The sequence below is a fragment of the Phyllobates terribilis genome, unplaced genomic scaffold (genome assembly GCF_046119375.1).
Source record: "Phyllobates terribilis strain yellow unplaced genomic scaffold, ASM4611937v1 Scaffold_213__1_contigs__length_3403324, whole genome shotgun sequence".
In the NCBI taxonomy this organism is placed as follows: Eukaryota; Metazoa; Chordata; class Amphibia; order Anura; family Dendrobatidae; genus Phyllobates; species Phyllobates terribilis.
Genome location: NW_027362973.1, coordinates 1,363,586 through 1,387,445, shown reverse-complemented (window position 1 = coordinate 1,387,445; position 23,860 = coordinate 1,363,586). Strand labels below are relative to the sequence as shown.

The 23,860-nt window shown below is 43.2% G+C and overlaps 11 non-coding genes across 11 annotated transcripts; all 11 read left to right on the top strand.

Annotated features, from left to right (window-relative positions):
* The first annotated feature begins 4,490 nt into the window (after nt 1-4,490).
* On the top strand, nt 4,491-4,686 carry LOC141214089 (U2 spliceosomal RNA). The gene has a single exon (XR_012283416.1). It is a non-coding gene; the product is annotated as a U2 spliceosomal RNA (small nuclear RNA).
* Nucleotides 4,687-10,890: 6,204 nt separating this feature from the next.
* LOC141214084 (U2 spliceosomal RNA) lies at nt 10,891-11,073 on the top strand. Its single transcript, XR_012283412.1, has one exon. It is a non-coding gene; the product is annotated as a U2 spliceosomal RNA (small nuclear RNA).
* Nucleotides 11,074-12,188: 1,115 nt separating this feature from the next.
* LOC141214102 (U2 spliceosomal RNA) lies at nt 12,189-12,379 on the top strand. Its single transcript, XR_012283427.1, has one exon. It is a non-coding gene; the product is annotated as a U2 spliceosomal RNA (small nuclear RNA).
* A 1,115-nt stretch (nt 12,380-13,494) lies between these two features.
* Nucleotides 13,495-13,685, top strand: LOC141213783 (U2 spliceosomal RNA). Its single transcript, XR_012283119.1, has one exon. It is a non-coding gene; the product is annotated as a U2 spliceosomal RNA (small nuclear RNA).
* Nucleotides 13,686-14,799: 1,114 nt separating this feature from the next.
* LOC141214012 (U2 spliceosomal RNA) lies at nt 14,800-14,990 on the top strand. The gene has a single exon (XR_012283343.1). It is a non-coding gene; the product is annotated as a U2 spliceosomal RNA (small nuclear RNA).
* A 1,114-nt stretch (nt 14,991-16,104) lies between these two features.
* LOC141213782 (U2 spliceosomal RNA) lies at nt 16,105-16,295 on the top strand. Its single transcript, XR_012283118.1, has one exon. It is a non-coding gene; the product is annotated as a U2 spliceosomal RNA (small nuclear RNA).
* A 1,115-nt stretch (nt 16,296-17,410) lies between these two features.
* On the top strand, nt 17,411-17,601 carry LOC141213781 (U2 spliceosomal RNA). The gene has a single exon (XR_012283117.1). It is a non-coding gene; the product is annotated as a U2 spliceosomal RNA (small nuclear RNA).
* A 1,118-nt stretch (nt 17,602-18,719) lies between these two features.
* On the top strand, nt 18,720-18,909 carry LOC141214051 (U2 spliceosomal RNA). The gene has a single exon (XR_012283381.1). It is a non-coding gene; the product is annotated as a U2 spliceosomal RNA (small nuclear RNA).
* A 1,115-nt stretch (nt 18,910-20,024) lies between these two features.
* Nucleotides 20,025-20,215, top strand: LOC141213780 (U2 spliceosomal RNA). Its single transcript, XR_012283116.1, has one exon. It is a non-coding gene; the product is annotated as a U2 spliceosomal RNA (small nuclear RNA).
* A 1,118-nt stretch (nt 20,216-21,333) lies between these two features.
* On the top strand, nt 21,334-21,523 carry LOC141214057 (U2 spliceosomal RNA). Its single transcript, XR_012283387.1, has one exon. It is a non-coding gene; the product is annotated as a U2 spliceosomal RNA (small nuclear RNA).
* Nucleotides 21,524-22,637: 1,114 nt separating this feature from the next.
* Nucleotides 22,638-22,828, top strand: LOC141213779 (U2 spliceosomal RNA). The gene has a single exon (XR_012283115.1). It is a non-coding gene; the product is annotated as a U2 spliceosomal RNA (small nuclear RNA).
* The last annotated feature ends 1,032 nt before the right edge of the window (nt 22,829-23,860 follow it).

Genomic DNA, 23,860 nt, shown 5'->3' with positions numbered 1-23,860 from the left:
GGGGATTTTTTTTTCTCAGGAATGCCACTTTTCTGTAGGTATTGTGGTCTCTATGGGCACTCTAAGGATAGTTGTGGTGCCACTTGTAGAAATTGTGCCAGTACTGAACATGACACAAAGGAGTGCCCAAATGAAAAAAAATGCTCTTTTTGTCGGACACCTGGTCATTTCTATTTTTCTTGCCCTCACAGGTTCAGAGAGGATGAACAAAAACAAAAGGAGAAGTCCAAGACATCCGGGAATGGACGGGCCAATCAGACCACCCCTCAGGAGGAGGAACAGCAACCTGGAGCCTCGGGAGGTGATAAGGGCGCTTCAACTAGTAACAATCCCTCCGAGTCAATGACAGGTAACTCACAGGAGCCCAGGAGCTGGCTGAAAGACCATAAGGAGGCTAAAAGGAAGGCTGAGAAAGATCATAAAGGGGCGGTCGGTAAGGCCAAAAAAGAACGCCAAAAGGCTGACACCGAGCCCAAAATTCCCACTGGGTCTCACGAGAGCGAGGGCGGTACGTGGCATTTGGTGAGGTCTCATAATAAGAAAAAGAATGGTTCCGTGGAGGTGGCTAATAGGGAGGAGATGGATACATCCCCTCACGGGGGTGTAGACTCTGGAATCCCGAGGTCCCGGGGCTCTGCTGCCCCAGGTGGGGCCCCGAACCTGGCTGCCTCCGGGGACTCTGAGGCTCCGCCATGTGCGCAGCCTGCCCCTGTGTTACGACCCTCTGCGGGTCAGCAGGGGAGTGCGGAGCCTCTCGGAGACCCACCTGACGAGGACCTAAATGGTCAGCCTATGGAGACCCAGTGTAACCTTTCTCACAATATCCTTCCGAGCTACACCCCAGTAGCGTCGGGTCTTAATTTAAGTGAATGTTCCTTCTCCGATGATGAAGACTCTTTGATAACGGTGGATTCAGAAGAGGGCGTTGGTGAAAGTCCAAGTGGTCTGATCCGTCCATCGGATAGGTAAAGTCCAGTTTTTGTTTCTTCCTAACCATTTGTTATGATGGCTGACATTAGTGGTGTTTCCCTCAATGTGAGAGGCATAGGATCCAAGACCAGAAGAGCTACTGTTTTACATTTTTTAACCTGTTTTACAGCTTCTGTTTTCTTTTTACAAGAATGTCATATCCCTCATAAGATTTCTTACAAAAAATATAAGGAAGAGTGGAAACATGGTCCATCGGTCTGGTCTGGATCAAATGCAACCGGATCAGCCGGGGTAGCTATACTTTTTAAGGGAAATGTGTCTATTGATTTTATCCAAGATATTTTACCGGGTCGTATTCTTTTAGTTAAGGCTTTTATTGATGGGACAAGATGGCAGTTTTTAAATTTTTATGGGTCACCTGATAAAAATGAAAGGGCTGATATGCTGGAAATTTTACCTTTATTTATTAACATTTCAGAACCTTTTATCCTGGCAGGTGATTTTAATTGTATTTTAAAAGGCGAAAGCCGACGCTCCGGTTCCGTGAGTAGAAATTATGACAAAACGTCTGGAATGTTAAGCAATATTATAAATGATTGTAAATTAACTGATGTGTATAAAGAATGTAACAAGGATAGCCCTATAGACGCTGGTTTCACCTGGAGCAATTCTACATGTAGCTCCAGGATAGATTTTGTTTTAGGTTCAGAAAAAATACTGCCAGTGAAATGTGAAGTTTTAACTAATATTCTCTCAGATCACAAGGTTTTATCTTTTAGAGTGAGGATTAATGGAAAGAAGAAATGTGGTAAGAAATCTTGGAAATTGAATGTGTCCCTTTTAAAAGATCCACAAATTTTATCGGATTTTATTGAGTTTTATGTAAACTGTAGAAAAAGGAAAAACCCCAATATTTCTTTTAGCTCCTGGTGGGATAGAATGAAAATAAGCATTAAAGATTTCTTTATAAAGAAAAGCATACAAAAAGCTAAAGAAAAGTTTGAGATCTATAATTTTCTTAATATCAGGTTACAGACATTGTACAAATTCAAAGACAATGGTCTGGATGTAGGTAATGATATATTGAGTCTTAAAGGAGAAATTTCAAAGTGGTTGGAACAAAAAGGAAAAGAACTGATTTTTCGTTCAAAGGTAAAACACGTAGAAGAGGATGAGACTTGTTCCAGGTATTTTTTTAAGAAAAACAAACAGGCGAAAACAATAATTGATAACATAGATGGAGATAATAATATCAACGTTATATTGGATAAGGTAAATGTCTATTTTAATGATCTTTTTAATGTAAAAACTGTAGACCATGATTTAATACACACTTTCCTGGGGGAGCTCAAGTCCACCCTAGATGCTGATGCCCAAAGTTTTTTATCCCAACCTCTATGTGAGGAAGAGATTTTAGAAACCATGAAGAGTTTTAAAAATGGTAAAGTGCCCGGCCCTGATGGTATCCCCATAGAGTTTTATATAAGTTTTTATGATATTTTAAAAGATGATTTGTTTAATTTGTTTTCCGAAGTTTTTAATAATAAGGTTTTACTCAACTCATGGAAGAAAGGTGAGGTATCACTACTATACAAAAAAGGTGACAAAACGGATCTTAAAAACTGGAGGCCGATAACTCTTTTAAATAGTGATTACAAAATTATGGCTAAGATCTGTGCAAATCGGTTGAAAAAAGTGATACATAAAGTAATTCATGCAAATCAGGTATGCGGGGTACCTGGGCGTAGTATCTGGGACAATTTAAACCTGGTGAAAGATTGTATTGAAGATGTAAAAACCAGAAAGACAAAGATGTCAATCCTAGCGGTGGATTTTGAGAAAGCTTTTGACCGCGTGTCTCATTTTTATCTTTTTAAAGTTTTAGAAAAAATGGGCATTCCGGGTGGGTTTTTATTGTCTCTTAAAGCTTTTTATAATGATTGTACGAGTAAGATTTTAGTTAATGGTTTTAAAACAAAAGAGGTAGTTTTAAAATCAGGGGTGAAGCAGGGTTGCCCTTTGTCCCCCCTGCTTTTTATATGTGCTATAGAACCCCTTTTATGTACAATACGCCGGGATAAGCAAATATGTGGAGTACCCTTACCCGGAGGGAACGGTCTACAAGTTAAAGTTGTAAGCTATATGGATGATGTAGCAGTGTTTGGATGTGATGTACCTTCAATACAAAAAACGATAAGCCAAATTCAGTCTTTTTGTACAGTTTCCGGTTTTAAAATTAATCTTACTAAATGTAATATTTTAAATGTCGGGGGGATGAGTTTACATGATGTACCAATTGCAGTTACAGATTCCATTACTATTTTAGGTGTTTCTTTTAATGAATCTAATAATGGTTTTAATAGCTGGGATGCGGCAGCACAGAAAATTAATCAGAAAATCTGCATGTGGAATATGAGAAAGCTGTCAATGGAAGGTAAAGTTCTGATTGTAAAAATGGTGATATTACCTATCCTGTTATATCTTAGTTTGGTGTTCCCCCCTCCTACAAATTTCTTGAAACGAATTACAAAAGTATGTTTTACCTTTTTTTGGGGCTCAAAAATGGAGAAACTCAAAAGAGAAATTGTGACAAAGCCAAAGGTTAAAGGTGGGAAAGATTTCCCTGTTTTAGATAAGTTTCTTTTAATACATTTTTTCTGTTTCTGTTTTAAAACCCTTTTTAAAGATAATTACCTTTCCTATTTTATGCGTTTTAACACTGGTTTTCTCATGAGAAGGTTTGGTTGGTTTGAAACAGTTTTATCCTCTCCTTATGCTTTTAACCTACCTGCACATTATGAGATTTTAAAGAAAATTATTCTTGATTTTAATTTGAATAAGAAACAGACAGGGGATCTATGTAACAGCAAGACACTACTCAAACAAATTAGTACTGATGTGACGTTGTGTGATATTGAACGTTATGATGATGACAAAACTGTACACATATGGAAAATGATTAACGCCCCTTATCTTTTTAATGTACAGAAAGACATGTCTTGGAGCTGCGCACACCACTGTCTTCCTTGCCGGGCATTCCAGTACAGAAGAGGTTTTGTGAGGTCTGCCATCTGCCCAAGAGAAGGTTGTCAAGAAGAAGAGACAGTGAAGCATCTTTTATGGACTTGTGCTTTTGCTAAAGAGTTCTGGAGAAGATTAATCCCCCTGCTGGAGAAAATGGTGGACCTCAAGGACTTTAATTTTGCATCAGTGTTATATGGTCTTCTGGAATGCCCAACAATGGACCAAAAAATAATGGCGTGGAAGACAGTGAATTGTGCCAAGATAGCGCTCTGGAATGCTAGAAATATTGCTGTTTTTAAACATGAAATGTTACCAGTAGATGATGTTTTAGCCTTTTGTAAAAGTGAAATGTACATATACTATTTATTGGACAGGAAAAAGAATGTAACATTGGCAGGCAAATGGCTTTTTAACCTATGGAATATTTGAAGTCTTGTAAAATTTGCTGTGATGGAATTTTTATTTTTCTTTGAAGTCCCGAAAGTGTAATGTGGATGTAATGGTTTTATTTCTGTAATTTGTTAAATTTTAAATAAACGGTTTTTATCCCCATGTGGGGGATAGCCAAATTAAAAAAAATCTGTTCTTATCAGTTTAATATCTGATACGTCCCCTATCTGGGGACCATATATTAAATGGATTTTTAGAACAGGGAGATGGAAAAAGAGCTTGCTCTGTCCACTCCACGCATTGACCTGGTATTGCAGTATCTCCAGGACCGGTGCACCCCTTCTTTAATGCAGTTTCTAAAATCAGAAAGAATTGAATTCAATGTTTTTTGTTCATTTTGCTTGTTTGTCGGATTTTGGGATGGACTCTTTGGCTTTGCTTTTCTTCTCCTCATTGGATTTTTCATGTTCAAAGTTGCAGAAGCCAGATTACAAGCTCATTTTGGTTCAACTTCAGCAACTGTGCATTGCATTGCCATGTAATGTGATGCAATGCTATCTTTCTAGCTCTCCCTTTTTACTTCCTTTTGGATAAACAGACATATTAGGCAAGCATTTTGGAGCTTTCACCTAAATAACTACAGGTGGTGAGATAAGCTGCACAATATAATTGACCTTTCAGTATATTGTTGCACACACACCATCTATTTAGCAAATGCCCTTGTTATCAACAGCAGCCTTTTAAACTCACCTGAGCTAACAGGTATGTGCGCTGGTTACTCTGCTGCGCTTAAAATTTCTTTTTTGGTTTGCTACAATGCCTTTTCTGAAACGTTGTCTCCTTCTGCTGGAACACTGACTTCTTTCATTTAATGCCTGCAGACTATAAAAGAGAACCCAACCCAAAAAGTTTGGTTGATTAGTCTGTGGCATTCTGTTAAACTGTTGCTTATGGCGGTCTCTGTGAGCTTCTCAGCGACATTCAGCCAGCCAGGTATCCTGCCTGCAGTAGATGGAATGTGGCAATGGAACACTGGCTGCGCGTGTCATAATAGGCTCTGAGCCTTTATATACCTGTGCACAGCAGCAGCCACCTTCAGTCTGCTGCTGGACAGCCAGCAGCAGCAGCAGCAGGAGAGGTATGTAATCAGGAGCCCTCCTGCTAAGGGTAGACAGCTGCTCGTTCCACCCCACCCCCCGCCTTAATTGGTTCTCCTCCCTTCCAACGGTGTTGAGGCGGGTGGGAACAGCAGGGGGTGAAGGTGCTGTGTTTAAAGAGGTGGAGTTATGCAGATCTAAAACGCGTGGATTGCAGCAGCAGCAAGCCGAAAAGTGCAGGCATGTAAGGGATCTAGAGGTTGACAACATGTCTTCTTAACGGGAGTCCAGGAGCTCATCTCCACAAATGGACTTTTCAGGATCCTTGGGTGGCTCCGTAGTTTGAAACCAATTCTGGTTATCGCTTCTCGGCCTTTTGGCTTCGATCTTACAGCTTGTCTGTTTGGTTGTTGTCTATCTGGGTGCTTCCGGTACCCTCTCTCTCGGCCTGGGGGGATCGTTCCTCTTCGGAGGGACTTCACCCCCCTGCTGCTATAGGGAGAGAGGCTTAGTCCGGGAGCAACGGGAAGTGATCCCCTAAAAAGGCATATGCCTTTTTTTTCTTTCCGTAGTTGGCGTACTTTTTTTGGAAGAGATGCCGGCTGTGCTGTCATATGCATCGGGTGAACCCCGGATGAGAAATACAGTGCGAATTGACGTTTTGGAGAAGTTTCGCTGTGAGAAAAACATCCAGTATGTTTGCAACATCATCCTTCTTGGACTTCTGGGATTTAGTAGAGAGGACATCTTCTGCTTCCAGGACAACGAATCGAAAGGTACCTACACCATCACTTTTAGGAGTCAAGGGTGCTGCCAACAACTGGTCCAGAAAGTGAACGAAAATAGCCACATGGACGAAATGGAAGGTTTGATTTTTTCCTTATTATTTGTTTATGAAGAAGTCCAGATTGTGGTTCACTTCCCTAACCCTTTTGTGGAAGTGCTGGATATTTTGACTTTCTTGCGTCGCTATTGCGATGACGTGTCCTTTTTAGGAAAAATTAAAAATGCAGTTAATTTTTGGTGTGGGAAGCGGAGGTTCCTGGCACGATTAAAGAAGGATCCAACGGGAGTCGGAGGAACACAGCACCCTCCCTCCACCTTCACAATCGGGAAGAGCCGAGGATACCTCTTCTATCAAGGTATGCCCTTGTATTGTAGGAATTGTGGCACAATGGGGCATACCCAAGACGCTTGCCAGGAGAGGAGGGCTGCCCGTTGTAATAATTGCAGCCAGTATGGACACTTGACGAAAGACTGTCCTCACAAGAAACAGTGTAATCTGTGCGGGGAGGATGGACATGTATTCCGGAGTTGCCCCCAGAGAACCAAGGTACGGACATATGCAGAGGCAACTGGGGGTCCCTGGCGAAGACAATCTCTAGCTCGCCCCTCAGTGTCCGTCGGGGAGGATCCCCTTGACAGGACTGAGCTAAGCTCTACTGGCCCCTCTGTAGTGGAGGTGGCAAAGAAGAAGCCCCCGCAAAAAGGGGACTATGGGCGGTCCGTCCAGGGACCGGAGCAGGGATGCTCTTCTGTTCGGGAGGGTGTCTCTGTGTCGATGGCCCCTGAAGATGTGTGTGTTTCTGGTGTGCTGGAGCAGGGTGCCCCCAGTATGTTGGCACTGGTGGGCCCTGCTGCGAAGGCCCCAGATGCTATTCAAGTGTCGAGCCAGCAGGACGCAGTGTGTTTTTCCCTAGGTGACGACCTCGAGAAGAGAGACCATGAGGCAGTAGTGGGAGAAGATTGCACTAGTGACCTACCTGAACCCAGCGGGAAAAAGATGCGTGCGGATGTCTGTCCGGATTCACCGGATGTTTCCTTGGGTGTCGGTGATTTGTGGCTGCAGGGAGCAGGAGCTGGATACCCGGTCACTGCCTCGGATCCAATGAACATTTCCTTTTCCCCGGAGTCAGGGATCTTGGAGGCACTGTTGGATCATAGTCCTGAACAGGTCAAGATGATTCTGGATGACTCCCTCCCACCTTGACTTTAATGCCGTCCATAAAATGCCTCTCACTGAATGTGAGATCTTTAAAGAGCCCTGTTCGCAGGGCTGCTCTTTTTCAATATTTAGAGACTTTAGACTTTGATGTGTGTTTATTGCAGGAATGTGGACTACAACACTCAATTAATTATGACGAGCTTAAAAAGGATTGGAAGTCGGGACCGTCAGTGTGGTCCGGCTCAAATGTGAATAGGTCTGCTGGAGTGGGTTTGCTCTGTCGTGGTAATAACATCGTGTTTTCCTCTGTTACAGAGATTACACCAGGCAGGGCAATGTTAGTACATTTGCATATTAATAATTTTAGTTTTCGCATAATTAATGTGTATGCTCCTCCCGACAAGCAAGAGCGCATCCAATTGTTTGAAATTTTGCCTGTATTTTGTGTTGGGTCTTCTCCCCTCCTGATAGGTGGGGATTTCAACTGCCTTAGTGTCGGCGAACAACGAGTAGGAGGGGACCCTCTCCGTAAGTTGGATAAGTCATGTTTTCTGCTAAAAAATTTTCAAACTGATTTTAAGCTATGCGATGCCTGGAGGTCTCTTTCACCGACGGACCCTGGATTTACATGGTCCGGTCGGGGAGTGGCCTCTAGGATCGATTTTATGTTTTTATCTGTGGATTTTAAGCCGGTGATGTTTGATCTAATGTCTAATTTATTTTCCGATCACAAAATGTTAAAATTACAGTTAGAATACCAAGGAGAGCAGAGAATAAACAAAGGACTGTGGCGTTTGGGGACACATCTGCTGGAGGATCCTCAGATAAGGTCGGATTTTTGTACAGCCTACCAGGAATGGAGACAACATAGGCCTCCTTATATAAAAATGTTGTCTTGGTGGGAAAAGATTAAAAATAAAATTAGGCTTTTTTTTATCACGGCAGGGAGGAAGAAATCAAGACAGAAAAAACAATTTTTCTCAAATCTAAATACTAGGCTGCAGACACTTTATAAATTTAAAGAGATTGGGTTGGAGGTGGAGGAAGACATTGTCAGCCTAAAAGCAGAAATACATACACTTTTGGAGCAGAAGGGGAGAGAGGTTATTTTTAATTCAAAGGTAAAGCAGTTAGAAGAAGATGAAAAATGTACACGCTTCTTTTTTAAAAAAGCAATGGAGAGGAAAGATGCGATTACTTGTTTAGGTGAAGAATCCACTATACAGGGCATGAAGAACGTGGCTTTTGATTTTTACCGACTCCTTTTTAGTGAGAAAAGTGTGGATGATTCCTTTTTACAAGATGCTCTTAATGTCCTAGATTTTAAGTTGAATCAGTCAGATCAGGAGTTTTTAATACGGGATTTTAGCTTAGAGGAACTTTTTAACATTTTTAAAAGTTTTTCAAAGGGCAAAGCTCCGGGAGCAGACGGTCTCCCCGTCGAATTTTATCTGACTTTCTGGGATATTTTAAAGGATGATCTTTTAGCACTTTTTAAGGAGGTTTTTAAGTGTAAACGGTTGCCCAAGGGATGGAGGAGGGGAATAGTGTCCTTGATCTTTAAAAAGAAAGGGGCTCGTGAGGACCTTGCAAATTGGAGGCCTATCACCCTCCTCAACATGGATTATAAAGTATTAGCCAAATTTATTGCATGCCGGCTTAAAATGATAATTGATAAGTTGATACAACCAGAACAAGTTTGTGGTGTACCGGGAAGGAGTATTGCGGAGGTGTTAAATGTCATAAGAGATGCAATATGGTATACTAGGGATCGTGGTCAGAATTTAGCCCTGTTGGCGCTGGACTTTGAGAAGGCGTTCGACAGGGTATCGCACAAGTATCTTTTTAGTGTTTTAAAGAAGATGGCGATCCCGGATTTTATCATGTCTCTAATTAAGATTTTGTATAAAGATTCATATTGTCAAATCTCTGTTAATGGCTTCTTAACAGGTGAAATACCGCTGGAATCCGGAGTGAAGCAGGGCTGCCCTTTGTCCCCGATCCTGTTTATTTGTGCTATGGAGCCTTTATTATGCCAAATTAGGAAAGATAAAGTGATCCGTGGGGTCCCTGTTCCGGGTGGAGGGGGGGCCCAAATTAAAGTCTTCGGGTATATGGACGATGTTACTGCCATCTGCACGGATCCTGCTTCCCTCCGGAGGGTGGTGAGGTGTACCAGTTTTTTTAGTCAGGCTTCAGGTTTTAAGTTGAATTTTAATAAAACTGAGTGTTTGACAATTGGTTCCTGGGATACAGTGGACCTACCAGCAGTCAAAATGAAGTGTGATAAAGTTAAAATTTTGGGCATTACTTTTAATAAAGAAAATGACGGGGTTGTGAGTTGGGGGGAGGTCCAGGAGAAAATGGTGAAGAAACTATCCTTTTGGAATTTGCGTAGTTTGTCAATCGAAGGGAAAGTTCTAATTATTAAGTCTGTATTATTGCCAATGATGTTATATGTTGCAATTGTGTACCCTCCCTCCGACTTAATGCTCAAAAAGCTGACTCGCTGCATGTTTATATTTATTTGGGGCTCGAAGATGGAAAAAGTAAAACGCACAGAAATGTATAAAAGGCATCAAAATGGTGGAAAGGATGTCCCGGATTTGAGCATGTTTTTGTATATAAATTTCTTCTGTTTCTGTTTTAAGCTTCTTAATTCTAACAGTGTTTTTAGTCTGTTTTTAAAATATACTTGTGGTTATGTTTTTAAGAGATGGCTACGGCCATCCTTATCTTCGCCTGTTTTATTATGTCCCCCAAAGCATCTTATCATCTTAGAGAAAGTATGTAGAAATTATAAATTAAGAGACTTGGATACTGATATTCTTCAAGACCGAAGGAAATTGATAACTCATCTGAGAAGGGAAGAAAGAGTATCTGAAGTAATCAACTTTTCCTGGAGCAGATCCAAGCGAGTCTGGAGGAATGTGTTTGGAAAGTTTCTCGCAAATATTCATAAAGACCTTGCCTGGATGTCCGTCCACCAGTGCCTCCCAACTAGAGACTTTCAGCACAGGAGAGGCCTGGCGGCGCGGGCAAAATGTCCTAGAGACTCGTGTGGAAGTGATGAGACGGTTTTACATCTGTTTTGGAACTGTTTTTATGCGCAAGAACTTTGGCAGAGACTGGGGGTGCTTTTGAAATGGGTTTGTGGTCTGAAAGACTTTTGTCACGAATATGTTTTATACGGACTTTTTAATTGCCCAACTTTACATCAAACCAAAATATGCTGGTGTATAATAAATTGTGCAAAAAGTGCTATGTGGAAAGTGAGGAATATTTTGTTGTTCAAACGTGACTGTATTTCCATCAATGATTGTATTAGAATGGTTTTTAGCGAAATGTATATTTATTATTTGAAAGATGTCAAAGATGTGGGTAAACACGAAGCGAATAGAAGATGGTGTTTTTACATGTGGAATACTATTTTGTACTAATAATATCTGTGGAAAGAGCTCTATTAACGCTGTAAATAAGAATAATGTGTTTTTGTACTTTTTTATATCTGAATAAATTTATGTTGAAACCTTATCTGTTCTTATCAGTTTAATATCTGATACGTCCCCTATCTGGGGACCATATATTAAATGGATTTTTAGAACAGGGAGATGGAAAAAGAGCTTGCTCTGTCCACTCCACGCATTGACCTGGTATTGCAGTATCTCCAGGACCGGTGCACCCCTTCTTTAATGCAGTTTCTAAAATCAGAAAGAATTGAATTCAATGTTTTTTGTTCATTTTACTTGTTTGTCGGATTTTGGGATGGACTCTTTGGCTTTGCTTTTCTTCTCCTCATTGGATTTTTCATGTTCAAAGTTGCAGAAGCCAGATTACAAGCTCATTTTGGTTCAACTTCAGCAACTGTGCATTGCATTGCCATGTAATGTGATGCAATGCTATCTTTCTAGCTCTCCCTTTTTACTTCCTTTTGGATAAACAGACATATTAGGCAAGCATTTTGGAGCTTTCACCTAAATAACTACAGGTGGTGAGATAAGCTGCACAATATAATTGACCTTTCAGTATATTGTTGCACACACACCATCTATTTAGCAAATGCCCTTGTTATCAACAGCAGCCTTTTAAACTCACCTGAGCTAACAGGTATGTGCGCTGGTTACTCTGCTGCGCTTAAAATTTCTTTTTTGGTTTGCTACAATGCCTTTTCTGAAACGTTGTCTCCTTCTGCTGGAACACTGACTTCTTTCATTTAATGCCTGCAGACTATAAAAGAGAACCCAACCCAAAAAGTTTGGTTGATTAGTCTGTGGCATTCTGTTAAACTGTTGCTTATGGCGGTCTCTGTGAGCTTCTCAGCGACATTCAGCCAGCCAGGTATCCTGCCTGCAGTAGATGGAATGTGGCAATGGAACGCTGGCTGCGCGTGTCATAATAGGCTCTGAGCCTTTATATACCTGTGCACAGCAGCAGCCACCTTCAGTCTGCTGCTGGACAGCCAGCAGCAGCAGCAGCAGGAGAGGTATGTAATCAGGAGCCCTCCTGCTAAGGGTAGACAGCTGCTCGTTCCACCCAACCCCCCGCCTTAATTGGTTCTCCTCCCTTCCAACGGTGTTGAGGCGGGTGGGAACAGCAGGGGGTGAAGGTGCTGTGTTTAAAGAGGTGGAGTTATGCAGATCTAAAACGCGTGGATTGCAGCAGCAGCAATCCGAAAAGTGCAGGCATGTAAGGGATCTAGAGGTTGACAACATGTCTTCTTAACGGGAGTCCAGGAGCTCATCTCCACAAATGGACTTTTCAGGATCCTTGGGTGGCTCCGTAGTTTGAAACCAATTCTGGTTATCGCTTCTCGGCCTTTTGGCTAAGATCAAGTGTAGTATCTGTTCTTATCAGTTTAATATCTGATATGTCCCCTATCTGGGGACCATATATTAAATGGATTTTTAGAACAGGGAGATGGAAAAAGAGCTTGCTCTGTCCACTCCACGCATTGACCTGGTATTGCAGTATCTCCAGGACCGGTGCACCCCTTCTTTAATGCAGTTTCTAAAATCAGAAAGAATTGAATTCAATGTTTTTTGTTCATTTTGCTTGTTTGTCGGATTTTGGGATGGACTCTTTGGCTTTGCTTTTCTTCTCCTCATTGGATTTTTCATGTTCAAAGTTGCAGAAGCCAGATTACAAGCTCATTTTGGTTCAACTTCAGCAACTGTGCATTGCATTGCCATGTAATGTGATGCAATGCTATCTTTCTAGCTCTCCCTTTTTACTTCCTTTTGGATAAACAGACATATTAGGCAAGCATTTTGGAGCTTTCACCTAAATAACTACAGGTGGTGAGATAAGCTGCACAATATAATTGACCTTTCAGTATATTGTTGCACACACACCATCTATTTAGCAAATGCCCTTGTTATCAACAGCAGCCTTTTAAACTCACCTGAGCTAACAGGTATGTGCGCTGGTTACTCTGCTGCGCTTAAAATTTCTTTTTTGGTTTGCTACAATGCCTTTTCTGAAACGTTGTCTCCTTCTGCTGGAACACTGACTTCTTTCATTTAATGCCTGCAGACTATAAAAGAGAACCCAACCCAAAAAGTTTGGTTGATTAGTCTGTGGCATTCTGTTAAACTGTTGCTTATGGCGGTCTCTGTGAGCTTCTCAGCGACATTCAGCCAGCCAGGTATCCTGCCTGCAGTAGATGGAATGTGGCAATGGAACGCTGGCTGCGCGTGTCATAATAGGCTCTGAGCCTTTATATACCTGTGCACAGCAGCAGCCACCTTCAGTCTGCTGCTGGACAGCCAGCAGCAGCAGCAGCAGGAGAGGTATGTAATCAGGAGCCCTCCTGCTAAGGGTAGACAGCTGCTCGTTCCACCCCACCCCCCGCCTTAATTGGTTCTCCTCCCTTCCAACGGTGTTGAGGCGGGTGGGAACAGCAGGGGGTGAAGGTGCTGTGTTTAAAGAGGTGGAGTTATGCAGATCTAAAACGCGTGGATTGCAGCAGCAGCAAGCCGAAAAGTGCAGGCATGTAAGGGATCTAGAGGTTGACAACATGTCTTCTTAACGGGAGTCCAGGAGCTCATCTCCACAAATGGACTTTTCGGGATCCTTGGGTGGCTCCATAGTTTGAAACCAATTCTGGTTATCGCTTCTCGGCCTTTTGGCTAAGATCAAGTGTAGTATCTGTTCTTATCAGTTTAATATCTGATACGTCCCCTATCTGGGGACCATATATTAAATGGATTTTTAGAACAGGGAGATGGAAAAAGAGCTTGCTCTGTCCACTCCACGCATTGACCTGGTATTGCAGTATCTCCAGGACCGGTGCACCCCTTCTTTAATGCAGTTTCTAAAATCAGAAAGAATTGAATTCAATGTTTTTTGTTCATTTTGCTTGTTTGTCGGATTTTGGGATGGACTCTTTGGCTTTGCTTTTCTTCTCCTCATTGGATTTTTCATGTTCAAAGTTGCAGAAGCCAGATTACAAGCTCATTTTGGTTCAACTTCAGCAACTGTGCATTGCATTGCCATGTAATGTGATGCAATGCTATCTTTCTAGCTCTCCCTTTTTACTTCCTTTTGGATAAACAGACATATTAGGCAAGCATTTTGGAGCTTTCACCTAAATAACTACAGGTGGTGAGATAAGCTGCACAATATAATTGACCTTTCAGTATATTGTTGCAGACACACCATCTATTTAGCAAATGCCCTTGTTATCAACAGCAGCCTTTTAAACTCACCTGAGCTAACAGGTATGTGCGCTGGTTACTCTGCTGCGCTTAAAATTTCTTTTTTGGTTTGCTACAATGCCTTTTCTGAAACGTTGTCTCCTTCTGCTGGAACACTGACTTCTTTCATTTAATGCCTGCAGACTATAAAAGAGAACCCAACCCAAAAAGTTTGGTTGATTAGTCTGTGGCATTCTGTTAAACTGTTGCTTATGGCGGTCTCTGTGAGCTTCTCAGCGACATTCAGCCAGCCAGGTATCCTGCCTGCAGTAGATGGAATGTGGCAATGGAACGCTGGCTGCGCGTGTCATAATAGGCTCTGAGCCTTTATATACCTGTGCACAGCAGCAGCCACCTTCAGTCTGCTGCTGGCAGCCAGCAGCAGCAGCAGCAGGAGAGGTATGTAATCAGGAGCCCTCCTGCTAAGGGTAGACAGCTGCTCGTTCCACCCAACCCCCCGCCTTAATTGGTTCTCCTCCCTTCCAACGGTGTTGAGGCGGGTGGGAACAGCAGGGGGTGAAGGTGCTGTGTTTAAAGAGGTGGAGTTATGCAGATCTAAAACGCGTGGATTGCAGCAGCAGCAAGCCGAAAAGTGCAGGCATGTAAGGGATCTAGAGGTTGACAACATGTCTTCTTAACGGGAGTCCAGGAGCTCATCTCCACAAATGGACTTTTCAGAATCCTTGGGTGGCTCGGTAGTTTGAAACCAATTCTGGTTATCGCTTCTCGGCCTTTTGGCTAAGATCAAGTGTAGTATCTGTTCTTATCAGTTTAATATCTGATACGTCCCCTATCTGGGGATCATATATTAAATGGATTTTTAGAACAGGGAGATGGAAAAAGAGCTTGCTCTGTCCACTCCACGCATTGACCTGGTATTGCAGTATCTCCAGGACCGGTGCACCCCTTCTTTAATGCAGTTTCTAAAATCAGAAAGAATTGAATTCAATGTTTTTTGTTCATTTTGCTTGTTTGTCGGATTTTGGGATGGACACTTTGGCTTTGCTTTTCTTCTCCTCATTGGATTTTTCATGTTCAAAGTTGCAGAAGCCAGATTACAAGCTCATTTTGGTTCAACTTCAGCAACTGTGCATTGCATTGCCATGTAATGTGATGCAATGCTATCTTTCTAGCTCTCCCTTTTTACTTCCTTTTGGATAAACAGACATATTAGGCAAGCATTTTGGAGCTTTCACCTAAATAACTACAGGTGGTGAGATAAGCTGCACAATATAATTGACCTTTCAGTATATTGTTGCACACACACCATCTATTTAGCAAATGCCCTTGTTATCAACAGCAGCCTTTTAAACTCACCTGAGCTAACAGGTATGTGCGCTGGTTACTCTGCTGCGCTTAAAATTTCTTTTTTGGTTTGCTACAATGCCTTTTCTGAAACGTTGTCTCCTTCTGCTGGAACACTGACTTCTTTCATTTAATGCCTGCAGACTATAAAAGAGAACCCAACCCAAAAAGTTTGGTTGATTAGTCTGTGGCATTCTGTTAAACTGTTGCTTATGGCGGTCTCTGTGAGCTTCTCAGCGACATTCAGCCAGCCAGGTATCCTGCCTGCAGTAGATGGAATGTGGCAATGGAACGCTGGCTGCGCGTGTCATAATAGGCTCTGAGCCTTTATATACCTGTGCACAGCAGCAGCCACCTTCAGTCTGCTGCTGGACAGCCAGCAGCAGCAGCAGCAGGAGAGGTATATAATCAGGAGCCCTCCTGCTAAGGGTAGACAGCTGCTCGTTCCACCCCACCCCCGCCTTAATTGGTTCTCCTCCCTTTCAACGGTGTTGAGGCGGGTGGGAACAGCAGGGGGTGAAGGTGCTGTGTTTAAAGAGGTGGAGTTATGCAGATCTAAAACGCGTGGATTGCAGCAGCAGCAAGCCGAAAAGTGCAGGCATGTAAGGGATCTAGAGGTTGACAACATGTCTTCTTAACGGGAGTCCAGGAGCTCATCTCCACAAATGGACTTTTCAGGATCCTTGGGTGGCTCCGTAGTTTGAAACCAATTCTGGTTATCGCTTCTCGGCCTTTTGGCTAAGATCAAGTGTAGTATCTGTTCTTATCAGTTTAATATCTGATACGTCCCCTATCTGGGGACCATATATTAAATGGATTTTTAGAACAGGGAGATGGAAAAAGAGCTTGCTCTGTCCACTCCACGCATTGACCTGGTATTGCAGTATCTCCAGGACCGGTGCACCCCTTCTTTAATGCAGTTTCTAAAATCAGAAAGAATTGAATTCAATGTTTTTTGTTCATTTTGCTTGTTTGTCGGATTTTGGGATGGACTCTTTGGCTTTGCTTTTCTTCTCCTCATTGGATTTTTCATGTTCAAAGTTGCAGAAGCCAGATTACAAGCTCATTTTGGTTCAACTTCAGCAACTGTGCATTGCATTGCCATGTAATGTGATGCAATGCTATCTTTCTAGCTCTCCCTTTTTACTTCCTTTTGGATAAACAGACATATTAGGCAAGCATTTTGGAGCTTTCACCTAAATAACTACAGGTGGTGAGATAAGCTGCACAATATAATTGACCTTTCAGTATATTGTTGCACACACACCATCTATTTAGCAAATGCCCTTGTTATCAACAGCAGCCTTTTAAACTCACCTGAGCTAACAGGTATGTGCGCTGGTTACTCTGCTGCGCTTAAAATTTCTTTTTTGGTTTGCTACAATGCCTTTTCTGAAACGTTGTCTCCTTCTGCTGGAACACTGACTTCTTTCATTTAATGCCTGCAGACTATAAAAGAGAACCCAACCCAAAAAGTTTGGTTGATTAGTCTGTGGCATTCTGTTAAACTGTTGCTTATGGCGGTCTCTGTGAGCTTCTCAGCGACATTCAGCCAGCCAGGTATCCTGCCTGCAGTAGATGGAATGTGGCAATGGAACGCTGGCTGCGCGTGTCATAATAGGCTCTGAGCCTTTATATACCTGTGCACAGCAGCAGCCACCTTCAGTCTGCTGCTGGACAGCCAGCAGCAGCAGCAGCAGGAGAGGTATGTAATCAGGAGCCCTCCTGCTAAGGGTAGACAGCTGCTCGTTCCACCCCACCCCCCGCCTTAATTGGTTCTCCTCCCTTCCAACGGTGTTGAGGCGGGTGGGAACAGCAGGGGGTGAAGGTGCTGTGTTTAAAGAGGTGGAGTTATGCAGATCTAAAACGCGTGGATTGCAGCAGCAGCAAGCCGAAAAGTGCAGGCATGTAAGGGATCTAGAGGTTGACAACATGTCTTCTTAACGGGAGTCCAGGAGCTCATCTCCACAAATGGACTTTTCAGGATCCTTGGGTGGCTCCGTAGTTTGAAACCAATTCTGGTTATCGCTTCTCGGCCTTTTGGCTAAGATCAAGTGTAGTATCTGTTCTTATCAGTTTAATATCTGATACGTCCCCTATCTGGGGACCATATATTAAATGGATTTTTAGAACAGGGAGATGGAAAAAGAGCTTGCTCTGTCCACTCCACGCATTGACCTGGTATTGCAGTATCTCCAGGACCGGTGCACCCCTTCTTTAATGCAGTTTCTAAAATCAGAAAGAATTGAATTCAATGTTTTTTGTTCATTTTGCTTGTTTGTCGGATTTTGGGATGGACTCTTTGGCTTTGCTTTTCTTCTCCTCATTGGATTTTTCATGTTCAAAGTTGCAGAAGCCAGATTACAAGCTCATTTTGGTTCAACTTCAGCAACTGTGCATTGCATTGCCATGTAATGTGATGCAATGCTATCTTTCTAGCTCTCCCTTTTTACTTCCTTTTGGATAAACAGACATATTAGGCAAGCATTTTGGAGCTTTCACCTAAATAACTACAGGTGGTGAGATAAGCTGCACAATATAATTGACCTTTCAGTATATTGTTGCACACACACCATCTATTTAGCAAATGCCCTTGTTATCAACAGCAGCCTTTTAAACTCACCTGAGCTAACAGGTATGTGCGCTGGTTACTCTGCTGCGCTTAAAATTTCTTTTTTGGTTTGCTACAATGCCTTTTCTGAAACGTTGTCTCCTTCTGCTGGAACACTGACTTCTTTCATTTAATGCCTGCAGACTATAAAAGAGAACCCAACCCAAAAAGTTTGGTTGATTAGTCTGTGGCATTCTGTTAAACTGTTGCTTATGGCGGTCTCTGTGAGCTTCTCAGCGACATTCAGCCAGCCAGGTATCCTGCCTGCAGTAGATGGAATGTGGCAATGGAACGCTGGCTGCGCGTGTCATATTAGGCTCTGAGCCTTTATATACCTGTGCACAGCAGCAGCCACCTTCAGTCTGCTGCTGGACAGCCAGCAGCAGCAGCAGCAGCAGGAGAGGTATGTAATCAGGAGCCCTCCTGCTAAGGGTAGACAGCTGCTCGTTCCACCCCACCCCCTGCCTTAATTGGTTCTCCTCCCTTCCAACGGTGTTGAGGCGGGTGGGAACAGCAGGGGGTGAAGGTGCTGTGTTTAAAGAGGTGGAGTTATGCAGATCTAAAACGCGTGGATTGCAGCAGCAGCAAGCCGAAAAGTGCAGGCATGTAAGGGATCTAGAGGTTGACAACATGTCTTCTTAACGGGAGTCCAGGAGCTCATCTCCACAAATGGACTTTTCAGGATCCTTGGGTGGCTCCGTAGTTTGAAACCAATTCTGGTTATCGCTTCTCGGCCTTTTGGCTAAGATCAAGTGTAGTATCTGTTCTTATCAGTTTAATATCTGATACGTCCCCTATCTGGGGACCATATATTAAATGGATTTTTAGAACAGGGAGATGGAAAAGAGCTTGCTCTGTCCACTCCACGCATTGACCTGGTATTGCAGTATCTCCAGGACCATTGCACCCCTTCTTTAATGCAGTTTCTAAAATCAGAAAGAATTGAATTCAATGTTTTTTGTTCATTTTGCTTGTTTGTCGGATTTTGGGATGGACTCTTTGGCTTTGCTTTTCTTCTCCTCATTGGATTTTTCATGTTCAAAGTTGCAGAAGCCAGATTACAAGCTCATTTTGGTTCAACTTCAGCAACTGTGCATTGCATTGCCATGTAATGTGATGCAATGCTATCTTTCTAGCTCTCCCTTTTTACTTCCTTTTGGATAAACAGACATATTAGGCAAGCATTTTGGAGCTTTCACCTAAATAACTACAGGTGGTGAGATAAGCTGCACAATATAATTGACCTTTCAGTATATTGTTGCACACACACCATCTATTTAGCAAATGCCCTTGTTATCAACAGCAGCCTTTTAAACTCACCTGAGCTAACAGGTATGTGCGCTGGTTACTCTGCTGCGCTTAAAATTTCTTTTTTGGTTTGCTACAATGCCTTTTCTGAAACGTTGTCTCCTTCTGCTGGAACACTGACTTCTTTCATTTAATGCCTGCAGACTATAAAAGAGAACCCAACCCAAAAAGTTTGGTTGATTAGTCTGTGGCATTCTGTTAAACTGTTGCTTATGGCGGTCTCTGTGAGCTTCTCAGCGACATTCAGCCAGCCAGGTATCCTGCCTGCAGTAGATGGAATGTGGCAATGGAACGCTGGCTGCGCGTGTCATAATAGGCTCTGAGCCTTTATATACCTGTGCACAGCAGCAGCCACCTTCAGTCTGCTGCTGGACAGCCAGCAGCAGCAGCAGCAGGAGAGGTATGTAATCAGGAGCCCTCCTGCTAAGGGTAGACAGCTGCTCGTTCCACCCCACCCCCCGCCTTAATTGGTTCTCCTCCCTTCCAACGGTGTTGAGGCGGGTGGGAACAGCAGGGGGTGAAGGTGCTGTGTTTAAAGAGGTGGAGTTATGCAGATCTAAAACGCGTGGATTGCAGCAGCAGCAAGCCGAAAAGTGCAGGCATGTAAGGGATCTAGAGGTTGACAACATGTCTTCTTAACGGGAGTCCAGGAGCTCATCTCCACAAATGGACTTTTCAGGATCCTTGGGTGGCTCCGTAGTTTGAAACCAATTCTGGTTATCGCTTCTCGGCCTTTTGGCTAAGATCAAGTGTAGTATCTGTTCTTATCAGTTTAATATCTGATACGTCCCCTATCTGGGGACCATATATTAAATGGATTTTTAGAACAGGGAGATGGAAAAAGAGCTTGCTCTGTCCACTCCACGCATTGACCTGGTATTGCAGTATCTCCAGGACCGGTGCACCCCTTCTTTAATGCAGTTTCTAAAATCAGAAAGAATTGAATTCAATGTTTTTTGTTCATTTTGCTTGTTTGTCGGATTTTGGGATGGACTCTTTGGCTTTGCTTTTCTTCTCCTCATTGGATTTTTCATGTTCAAAGTTGCAGAAGCCAGATTACAAGCTCATTTTGGTTCAACTTCAGCAACTGTGCATTGCATTGCCATGTAATGTGATGCAATGCTATCTTTCTAGCTCTCCCTTTTTACTTCCTTTTGGATAAACAGACATATTAGGCAAGCATTTTGGAGCTTTCACCTAAATAACTACAGGTGGTGAGATAAGCTGCACAATATAATTGACCTTTCAGTATATTGTTGCACACACACCATCTATTTAGCAAATGCCCTTGTTATCAACAGCAGCCTTTTAAACTCACCTGAGCTAACAGGTATGTGCGCTGGTTACTCTGCTGCGCTTAAAATTTCTTTTTTGGTTTGCTACAATGCCTTTTCTGAAACGTTGTCTCCTTCTGCTGGAACACTGACTTCTTTCATTTAATGCCTGCAGACTATAAAAGAGAACCCAACCCAAAAAGTTTGGTTGATTAGTCTGTGGCATTCTGTTAAACTGTTGCTTATGGCGGTCTCTGTGAGCTTCTCAGCGACATTCAGCCAGCCAGGTATCCTGCCTGCAGTAGATGGAATGTGGCAATGGAACGCTGGCTGCGCGTGTCATATTAGGCTCTGAGCCTTTATATACCTGTGCACAGCAGCAGCCACCTTCAGTCTGCTGCTGGACAGCCAGCAGCAGCAGCAGCAGCAGGAGAGGTATGTAATCAGGAGCCCTCCTGCTAAGGGTAGACAGCTGCTCGTTCCACCCCACCCCCCGCCTTAATTGGTTCTCCTCCCTTCCAACGGTGTTGAGGCGGGTGGGAACAGCAGGGGGTGAAGGTGCTGTGTTTAAAGAGGTGGAGTTATGCAGATCTAAAACGCGTGGATTGCAGCAGCAGCAAGCCGAAAAGTGCAGGCATGTAAGGGATCTAGAGGTTGACAACATGTCTTCTTAACGGGAGTCCAGGAGCTCATCTCCACAAATGGACTTTTCAGGATCCTTGGGTGGCTCCGTAGTTTGAAACCAATTCTGGTTATCGCTTCTCGGCCTTTTGGCTAAGATCAAGTGTAGTATCTGTTCTTATCAGTTTAATATCTGATACGTCCCCTATCTGGGGACCATATATTAAATGGATTTTTAGAACAGGGAGATGGAAAAGAGCTTGCTCTGTCCACTCCACGCATTGACCTGGTATTGCAGTATCTCCAGGACCGTTGCACCCCTTCTTTAATGCAGTTTCTAAAATCAGAAAGAATTGAATTCAATGTTTTTTGTTCATTTTGCTTGTTTGTCGGATTTTGGGATGGACACTTTGGCTTTGCTTTTCTTCTCCTCATTGGATTTTTCATGTTCAAAGTTGCAGAAGCCAGATTACAAGCTCATTTTGGTTCAACTTCAGCAACTGTGCATTGCATTGCCATGTAATGTGATGCAATGCTATCTTTCTAGATCTCCCTTTTTACTTCCTTTTGGATAAACAGACATATTAGGCAAGCATTTTGGAGCTTTCACCTAAATAACTACAGGTGGTGAGATAAGCTGCACAATATAATTGACCTTTCAGTATATTGTTGCACACACACCATCTATTTAGCAAATGCCCTTGTTATCAACAGCAGCCTTTTAAACTCACCTGAGCTAACAGGTATGTGCGCTGGTTACTCTGCTGCGCTTAAAATTTCTTTTTTGGTTTGCTACAATGCCTTTTCTGAAACGTTGTCTCCTTCTGCTGGAACACTGACTTCTTTCATTTAATGCCTGCAGACTATAAAAGAGAACCCAACCCAAAAAGTTTGGTTGATTAGTCTGTGGCATTCTGTTAAACTGTTGCTTATGGCGGTCTCTGTGAGCTTCTCAGCGACATTCAGCCAGCCAGGTATCCTGCCTGCAGTAGATGGAATGTGGCAATGGAACGCTGGCTGCGCGTGTCATAATAGGCTCTGAGCCTTTATATACCTGTGCACAGCAGCAGCCACCTTCAGTCTGCTGCTGGACAGCCAGCAGCAGCAGCAGCAGGAGAGGTATATAATCAGGAGCCCTCCTGCTAAGGGTAGACAGCTGCTCGTTCCACCCCACCCCCGCCTTAATTGGTTCTCCTCCCTTCCAACGGTGTTGAGGCGGGTGGGAACAGCAGGGGGTGAAGGTGCTGTGTTTAAAGAGGTGGAGTTATGCAGATCTAAAACGCGTGGATTGCAGCAGCAGCAAGCCGAAAAGTGCAGGCATGTAAGGGATCTAGAGGTTGACAACATGTCTTCTTAACGGGAGTCCAGGAGCTCATCTCCACAAATGGACTTTTCAGGATCCTTGGGTGGCTCCGTAGTTTGAAACCAATTCTGGTTATCGCTTCTCGGCCTTTTGGCTAAGATCAAGTGTAGTATCTGTTCTTATCAGTTTAATATCTGATACGTCCCCTATCTGGGGACCATATATTAAATGGATTTTTAGAACAGGGAGATGGAAAAAGAGCTTGCTCTGTCCACTCCACGCATTGACCTGGTATTGCAGTATCTCCAGGACCGGTGCACCCCTTCTTTAATGCAGTTTCTAAAATCAGAAAGAATTGAATTCAATGTTTTTTGTTCATTTTGCTTGTTTGTCGGATTTTGGGATGGACTCTTTGGCTTTGCTTTTCTTCTCCTCATTGGATTTTTCATGTTCAAAGTTGCAGAAGCCAAATTACAAGCTCATTTTGGTTCAACTTCAGCAACTGTGCATTGCATTGCCATGTAATGTGATGCAATGCTATCTTTCTAGCTCTCCCTTTTTACTTCCTTTTGGATAAACAGACATATTAGGCAAGCATTTTGGAGCTTTCACCTAAATAACTACAGGTGGTGAGATAAGCTGCACAATATAATTGACCTTTCAGTATATTGTTGCACACACACCATCTATTTAGCAAATGCCCTTGTTATCAACAGCAGCCTTTTAAACTCACCTGAGCTAACAGGTATGTGCGCTGGTTACTCTGCTGCGCTTAAAATTTCTTTTTTGGTTTGCTACAATGCCTTTTCTGAAACGTTGTCTCCTTCTGCTGGAACACTGACTTCTTTCATTTAATGCCTGCAGACTATAAAAGAGAACCCAACCCAAAAAGTTTGGTTGATTAGTCTGTGGCATTCTGTTAAACTGTTGCTTATGGCGGTCTCTGTGAGCTTCTCAGCGACATTCAGCCAGCCAGGTATCCTGCCTGCAGTAGATGGAATGTGGCAATGGAACGCTGGCTGCGCGTGTCATAATAGGCTCTGAGCCTTTATATACCTGTGCACAGCAGCAGCCACCTTCAGTCTGCTGCTGGACAGCCAGCAGCAGCAGCAGCAGGAGAGGTATGTAATCAGGAGCCCTCCTGCTAAGGGTAGACAGCTGCTCGTTCCACCCCACCCCCCGCCTTAATTGGTTCTCCTCCCTTCCAACGGTGTTGAGGCGGGTGGGAACAGCAGGGGGTGAAGGTGCTGTGTTTAAAGAGGTGGAGTTATGCAGATCTAAAACGCGTGGATTGCAGCAGCAGCAAGCCGAAAAGTGCAGGCATGTAAGGGATCTAGAGGTTGACAACATGTCTTCT